Source organism: Diabrotica virgifera, chromosome 3, assembly GCF_917563875.1.
Source record: "Diabrotica virgifera virgifera chromosome 3, PGI_DIABVI_V3a".
In the NCBI taxonomy this organism is placed as follows: domain Eukaryota; kingdom Metazoa; phylum Arthropoda; class Insecta; order Coleoptera; family Chrysomelidae; genus Diabrotica; species Diabrotica virgifera.
In genome coordinates, this window is record NC_065445.1 from 226,244,644 (window position 1) to 226,253,931 (window position 9,288).

At 31.4% G+C, this 9,288-nt stretch overlaps 1 long non-coding RNA gene across 1 annotated transcript; it reads right to left on the reverse strand.

Annotated features, from left to right (window-relative positions):
* Positions 1-8: 8 nt before the first annotated feature.
* LOC126881557 (uncharacterized) lies at positions 9-8,512 on the reverse strand. Its single transcript, XR_007696911.1, has 3 exons — positions 8,128-8,512; positions 1,928-7,518; positions 9-1,318 (listed from the first exon to the last, which is right to left on the reverse strand). It is a non-coding gene; the product is annotated as an uncharacterized LOC126881557 (long non-coding RNA).
* Between the last annotated feature and the right edge of the window lie 776 nt (positions 8,513-9,288).

The following is a 9,288-nucleotide window of genomic DNA, read 5'->3' on the forward strand; positions in this document are numbered from 1 at the left end:
TGGCTAGCAAGAGATGCAAGAAAACCACTTGACACTCATGGATGGATACGGCTCGTTTGCATGCCTGTCGAAGAACAGTAGCTCTATGTAGATAGTAATAATGACTAAAATATGAAATAATAAAATAAGAATAATGTACTGAAGAGGAATGAAGATGAATAATTTCTAAAGATGAACAAGATAAATAAATCTAACAAATCATGGGCGCCATGAAAATGATCTTCGATCATTCTCCCAGGTATCTTATACTGCTGTCAGATATTAAATATATCAAACCTGTAATAATGAACATAAAGGAATAATAAAAATAAATGATATACAAAATAAATAAACATATTTATTAAAAATAACTACCAGATTTTTAACAATCTCTGAGTTAAGCAAGTTCATATTATGCTGTGACTCTAAAATGACATAAGTTATACAAGAAGATATATATATTTTAAAGATAACAACAATAATGTTATCTGTTACAAACTTAAATATAAGTACCTCTTACTAACATATAGGGTACAAAATTACATAAGTCTTCTACCAAATGGTTATAGTACGCCTGCTACGTACAACTAAAGGAAACCGACGAAGATGAAAATAATACAAATAAATAGGCCCAAGCCTCACTAAGAGAAAATACAATACTGAATAAAGCAAAATTAAATATACAAATGAATAAACGTTATAGAAGTGAAGTTAAGAAAAATACCGACAAAATGACCTAAATTAACCGAGCAAATGCAATGAAATAAAGTAACGACGAAGTAACCGAACAAACGAAATAAAGCGAATAAATACAATATTTGGGAAACAAGCAAGTAATGTTACAAAATAAATTTACCCGAATTACATAAACCAATATCAAAGCAATAATAAAGTATTAAAAACCTAATTTTCTCTAGGCTTATTCCTGTGCACAAGAAGTTACCGTAGATACAAAGTTTGGGAACCAAATAATCTAATATACAAATACATATGTCAAAAAAAAACAGAGGTAACCTAAATCTGGAAAAAAAAACATAGTGTATTTAACAGATAGTCTGAAATATAAAAAAAACCAATAGTTACTAAAACTCCTCACTAAATGTTCCCAAACGAGGTTGCGGTTGCATCCTAGAAAATGAGCATCACTATGATGCACCTCCATGCCCCCCCGTAGGCCCAGGTGGCAGGACGAAAAGGAGCTGGAATGTCCCCCAAAAAGCTTGTTCCCAAAACATACTCCCAGTTTGACTTGGCGGTAGCTGCAATAAGGTCAAGGTGGCTTCCCTAGGTAGTCAAGGTGGGTACGACATCACATGAGGGTTAGTTTTCTTCCAAATGGCTAAAAACATATACTTCGTTTGATTTCTCATATAAACCGGTAAACAAAAGTAAAGAGAAGAAGAAATAATCGAGGAAAACTTTTTAGAAGCAATAACATAAAAAAAAACCATTAAAAATGGAACAAAAACTAATCTCAGGTAACCTTGAACTATTTTGAGTTTGAAAACATGAACAAATAATGGCATTGCATTTGAAATAGGAATATAAAATATGACTTATCTGAAATAACATGAGATTAAGATAGTAATAGCCATCTACATACATTTTATATACCTTAATGAAATGGTATTGAACCAGACAAAGATAGTTACATGACAATTTATAGATATATTGGACATGAAAATTTATAGATATATTGGATGTTCAATCGGTTTAAAACGTACAGAGAAATGGTAATTATTTCCAATATTAATTTGAGGACTTCAAAAATGTTTGGTTATGTAAAACCAAAAACCCCATTAATATAAAGATCGATATAAAGATAATATAAAGATCGAAATAATCTACATCCTTCACCTAAGGGACTGGCTAAGAACATTTAACAATGAACCAACTATTTCATATATTCAAGGTTAACTAAAAAACATTAGTAGAAAAAACGATTTACCGGTTAATTTTTTATTCCTCTTCCACTGATGGTACTCCCATCCTTACTCCAGGAAACACGTACTCCAGGAAACAAGTGGTGGTAACTTTTTACTATACTTCCAAACTTAGTTGAAATAAAAATTAATTTCGAAGAAATTAACCGCCATTTACGGTACTAACCACCAACACCAACCTGTCAACCTCGCAGCCACCGGCCAAGTGCCTCTCATTCCTCCCACAGTCAGCGAGGAAAACGTCAAACTCTCACGGAACACGAATTAAACGACAAGGAACGGTTCAACAACTATGTTCCGTACAGTGTGACGTCACATGAGAAGTCCTTTACGATAAATTAAAGAATTTAAATGGGAGGTCAAGAGAAAATAATTATTTTTTTAAAAATAATTACAGCGCTAAAAATGATAATATAACGGGTGGACCGTTACAATCCCCTCCTACTCGGGAAAAAAATTTTTTTAACCAAAAAAAATTTTTTTTTTTTAAACTTCAAAATATTAACAACTAAATTTACAATAGTCTAACAATCCACGTTGATTCGCAAGATTACTTCTAAATATAAACTAATGGTCAAGGAAAAATAAATCAATACATGACTCAAACTCATACTAAAATGTTACTATGTTACTCTCTGCTACCAAATATTAACATATATTGCTCAAAAGTCAAAACAAAACTAAATATTGTACTTAAGTTCATAATAATAACTGAGTGTCGAATTGGGCACTAAAACCAAAATTGAACTATCCATGGACATCAGATTTATAAAGGGTATATCCAAGAACGGAACAACCAGGAAAAGGTGTGAGCCAATTCGAACCATATCAAAAGTAAATGTACCAAAGTGAATAAAAAAAATCAGTAACTAAAATAGGTAAAGAATTGAACACTTTATCCAAAACTGAACTAACAATGGACACCAGATTCATAATAGTATATCCAGAGAAGAACAATCAGGAAGATTTATGGAACAATTCTCACTAATGTCAAATAATACCAATAATAAACATACCAAAGGAATCCAAAACTCAATAACCAAAATAAATGTGGAATCGGACACTTAATCCAAAGTCGAACTATCAGTGGACACCAGATTCATAAAAGGCATATCCAAAGAAGAACGACCAGGCAAATTTATGGACCAATTCACACCAATACTAAACCACATAACAGATCAGGTCTACGTACACCCACATCCGGTAATACGAACCTATCCAACTAAATACACAAAATAAATGAAGAATCGGACACTTATCCAGAATCGGACTATCAATGGACACCAGATTTATATAGGAGTATATCCAAAGAAGAACGATCAGGCAAATTTATGGACCAATTCTTACTAATACTAAATAAACTAAATTATTGGATCCAATGGTAACTAATACTGAACAAAATAAATAAATTAGGTCTACATACACCCTCATCCGGTAATATGAACCTATCCAAACTAAGTAATCAAAATAAGTCACAAAAAAAAATTACCAACAGACTAAGTAACAGAGATGTAACCAAACTAAATCAAAGGTAAGATAAATACCTAAAGTGTATTGACTAAAGTATTCTAGAAAATACATAACTTAATTCATGCTGGTATTCGCGAACTATAGCATGTTGCTACAACAGATGTATGAGAATAACCAGACACAGATAAGGTACTAATATAAGAATAAGTAAGAAAGAAAACAGAATAAATGATGAACTCATAAGTTTTATGACACTATGATAAGTGATAGGAAAAAAAATATGTGATAGGTGATAGGAAAAAAAATTGACGAGAACGGGCAACCAATTTTAATTAAAACTGCAGATTCATGCGCTCTCACATACGTGGAATTATTCAGGAAATGTTCAAAAATCTAAATAACAAAACTAATGCCTAAGGAAAGAAGTGGGAATATACTCAAATGAACAACTCATCTGTCTAAACACTCCAAATACTGACTTAACGAACCTACTATGTATAGGGATGGCCTAAGCATTGATTTATAAACAAGTGCGCAAGATATTTATCCATGTTTACTCATCAACTCAAAGTACAAACATACTATGAAGTAAAAGGCCTAATATGAACTAAATACTTCCCTATTAAATTGTAAAAAAAAAACTGGAATACTTGGACTAATTACAGAAGAATGGTTAGGACATGCGACCGTCATTTCCTAACAAGAAATATTATAATGGTAAAACGTCTGCCTACTCTGCCATGAAAGACAAAGATTACGAAGCCAGTCAAACAGCAGTGATCAGTTGCTGAGCAACAACTTCGAACCCACGCATTCACAAATCAGAGTATTGACAGACTAATCATAAGCAGAAATGTGAAAGACTCAAGAATTCATACATACTTACATCAACATTCCAAACTAATTCCAGAATCATAGTGTGTAGGATAGAAGGATATAAATTATTAAGTGTTTAAGATATTGGAGACAAATAATGTTAATAGAGTAACCCAATAACAAATTAAAAACCACATCTTTCCAATATGGCAAATTCAATAACAATATATCAAAAATAATAAAAACATTAGTAAGTAATCAAATATTCAAAATAATATAACACGTAACCTGAGATATGGTAGTTAACATAGTTCCATCATAATATCCATTATTAAACAAGAGTACTTGTATGAGCTTACCTATCCAACTATATAAATATATAATAAGTTAACAACCTTACTAACTTAGGGGTTAGGTGTGCAAAAACTGAACAAAAATACAAGTGAAGTTATTATCAATTGTGTAATCCTACTGACAGGATCAACAATTAATAATATTGACTCATAATAATAATTAAAATGCACCATACCTAATAATAAAAAAAATAAACTCATACATAAAGTACTACATAATAATTAAATTAATAAGTAATAAATAAATGTCATCAAAACTAAGCCAAAGATGAAATCAAGCAGTTTATGTGGGTACCTGCATTATCATATGATAAAAAAACAATATTGGACTAAAAGTTATAACCATACTAAAGATTGAGCTAAGCTAAAGACAAACAGAAGAAGAGATTAGCTTGAACAACACTGTTAAGGTAATCTTCTTCTGAAGATTGTTCTATAACTTAATAGAAAAGTAGTATCAATGTTTCCTAACTAATAAAGAATTTATATTTGAATCTCAACCTAAAGTATCTGATTCATATAAGCATTATATTATGGTACCCACACTGATATAATATTATTACCAAAATTTAACAAAACTGGAATATGAGATGGATAGTGGAACTACTTAACTATACAATTTATCATTGTAATGTTTAACACTACCAATTAAAGAAAAATAATTTGGATGACCATCTGTAATCATCCGAACCATGCGAATTCAACGTATCATGTATAGAAGCTAATGTTCTGGACTGATATTGCTTTGTGGTGTGTGCCTGTCTTACCAAACAACCCAAATATCAAAAATAACAAATATAAAATATAATCTAAAGTTTGTAAGACAAAGATACATATGGAGAAAATATTAGCGACACACCAACAAATCAAAATGCCAGCAAAATATATAAATAATCAAATCAATAAAGTAAATAAAGTACCTAAATCCTGAAAATAATTTCTAGTTAGGTGTAAAATATAACCATACTAGAAAAAAAATATATGCATATAGTCAATAATTAATTGTACGTGCAAACATACTACCATTGGTAGAAGGACTAAAAATTTAACTAATAGAACATAATGTCAGTTATGTATACTCAATCTAAATACATAAATAAGTTTCCAATAAAAATACAAAATCCAAACTAACATATGAGCTGTACCACTAAAACTAAAAATGAGGTATCGAAATAAACTAATCAAAACCAAAAGCAGTATAAGTCTACCTGTTTAATATTCGTAAAGTTTTAAAGACCAAAAATAAATCAGAAGTAACATGTATACAAAGATATCAAAAAGTTAATAAAACAGAAAATTCCAATAAAAGAAAATTGAACTAAAAGAACTACTGTCTTAGAACCATAAAACGGTTGGCACCACGTATTGGGCAGCCAGTGTAACAAAAATAAGAAAACTTCTGTTGGAGTGAAAGTAAAAAGAAAGATATACTCCAACAGAAGTAAGGAAAAAAAAGAAGAAAAGAAAAGACTAAGGTAACTAGTTGGGGCCTCTTATGAAAATAAAAATGAAGGGGCTTCAGCGGTTGAGCCGAAGTAGGAAAAATAAAAAATACTACTTTGCAGTAGTACTGAAGAAAGGGGAATTAGAAGGGATAATAAGTAGACGTGGGAAGAGACAGAGGCAAACTGAATAGAGTTGGCTAGCAAGAGATGCAAGAAAACCACTTGACACTCATGGATGGATACGGCTCGTTTGCATGCCTGTCGAAGAACAGTAGCTCTATGTAGATAGTAATAATGACTAAAATATGAAATAATAAAATAAGAATAATGTACTGAAGAGGAATGAAGATGAATAATTTCTAAAGATGAACAAGATAAATAAATCTAACAAATCATGGGCGCCATGAAAATGATCTTCGATCATTCTCCCAGGTATCTTATACTGCTGTCAGATATTAAATATATCAAACCTGTAATAATGAACATAAAGGAATAATAAAAATAAATGATATACAAAATAAATAAACATATTTATTAAAAATAACTACCAGATTTTTAACAATCTCTGAGTTAAGCAAGTTCATATTATGCTGTGACTCTAAAATGACATAAGTTATACAAGAAGATATATATATTTTAAAGATAACAACAATAATGTTATCTGTTACAAACTTAAATATAAGTACCTCTTACTAACATATAGGGTACAAAATTACATAAGTCTTCTACCAAATGGTTATAGTACGCCTGCTACGTACAACTAAAGGAAACCGACGAAGATGAAAATAATACAAATAAATAGGCCCAAGCCTCACTAAGAGAAAATACAATACTGAATAAAGCAAAATTAAATATACAAATGAATAAACGTTATAGAAGTGAAGTTAAGAAAAATACCGACAAAATGACCTAAATTAACCGAGCAAATGCAATGAAATAAAGTAACGACGAAGTAACCGAACAAACGAAATAAAGCGAATAAATACAATATTTGGGAAACAAGCAAGTAATGTTACAAAATAAATTTACCCGAATTACATAAACCAATATCAAAGCAATAATAAAGTATTAAAAACCTAATTTTCTCTAGGCTTATTCCTGTGCACAAGAAGTTACCGTAGATACAAAGTTTGGGAACCAAATAATCTAATATACAAATACATATGTCAAAAAAAAACAGAGGTAACCTAAATCTGGAAAAAAAAACATAGTGTATTTAACAGATAGTCTGAAATATAAAAAAAACCAATAGTTACTAAAACTCCTCACTAAATGTTCCCAAACGAGGTTGCGGTTGCATCCTAGAAAATGAGCATCACTATGATGCACCTCCATGCCCCCCCGTAGGCCCAGGTGGCAGGACGAAAAGGAGCTGGAATGTCCCCCAAAAAGCTTGTTCCCAAAACATACTCCCAGTTTGACTTGGCGGTAGCTGCAATAAGGTCAAGGTGGCTTCCCTAGGTAGTCAAGGTGGGTACGACATCACATGAGGGTTAGTTTTCTTCCAAATGGCTAAAAACATATACTTCGTTTGATTTCTCATATAAACCGGTAAACAAAAGTAAAGAGAAGAAGAAATAATCGAGGAAAACTTTTTAGAAGCAATAACATAAAAAAAAACCATTAAAAATGGAACAAAAACTAATCTCAGGTAACCTTGAACTATTTTGAGTTTGAAAACATGAACAAATAATGGCATTGCATTTGAAATAGGAATATAAAATATGACTTATCTGAAATAACATGAGATTAAGATAGTAATAGCCATCTACATACATTTTATATACCTTAATGAAATGGTATTGAACCAGACAAAGATAGTTACATGACAATTTATAGATATATTGGACATGAAAATTTATAGATATATTGGATGTTCAATCGGTTTAAAACGTACAGAGAAATGGTAATTATTTCCAATATTAATTTGAGGACTTCAAAAATGTTTGGTTATGTAAAACCAAAAACCCCATTAATATAAAGATCGATATAAAGATAATATAAAGATCGAAATAATCTACATCCTTCACCTAAGGGACTGGCTAAGAACATTTAACAATGAACCAACTATTTCATATATTCAAGGTTAACTAAAAAACATTAGTAGAAAAAACGATTTACCGGTTAATTTTTTATTCCTCTTCCACTGATGGTACTCCCATCCTTACTCCAGGAAACACGTACTCCAGGAAACAAGTGGTGGTAACTTTTTACTATACTTCCAAACTTAGTTGAAATAAAAATTAATTTCGAAGAAATTAACCGCCATTTACGGTACTAACCACCAACACCAACCTGTCAACCTCGCAGCCACCGGTCAAGTGCCTCTCATTCCTCCCACAGTCAGCGAGGAAAACGTCAAACTCTCACGGAACACGAATTAAACGACAAGGAACGGTTCAACAACTATGTTCCGTACAGTGTGACGTCACATGAGAAGTCCTTTACGATAAATTAAAGAATTTAAATGGGAGGTCAAGAGAAAATAATTATTTTTTTAAAAATAATTACAGCGCTAAAAATGATAATATAACGGGTGGACCGTTACACTCTCTTAAGGGGAGCGGAGCAAAATGCAAACTTTTGAGGTACAGTGGAACCCCGATAAGTCGGCCCCCGATAACCCGGAAGTTCGGCTAACCCGGGCCGATTTTCATCAGACAAATATTTTAACTATAAAAATGTATGTCTGTAATATAATATTTGAGAGATAATGGGTATTTGTGTAATTTGAACTATACGATAGTAAAAATGACTCATGGCACAGAACGGCAGAGCGACGTTCATTTTCTCGGATTATCGGGAACAACAGGCATCTGTTATTCCTTTATTTATTTCAAACTGTCTTAGCATTGTTTAAAAAAGACTAAAAGACTATTTAAAAAATTCTTTTTTAAACAATGGTCTTAGTCTCCACTGTTCTTAAATAACATAACATCGTTCCGATTGTGACCGTATTGTGTGTATACTAAATTTACAATTAAGATGCAGTAGAAATCAACAGACCAAGACACGTTAAATGCTACTAGAAGCACTCCCCAATATTAATTTAAAATGTATGAATTGTGGAAATCATAATATGGGATTTACAATGTATATACATTGTAAACTATGATTCGGGAGTGCTCCTAGTAGCATTTAACGTGTCTTAGTTTGTTTATTTCTTTTCTTTCTACTGCATCTTGATTGTAAATTTAGTATATTATAGTCGTATTTCAATTATAACGGAATTGATCTGTAAGTATACCGTATTTTATTAATTTTTACCATATTTTCCGGATA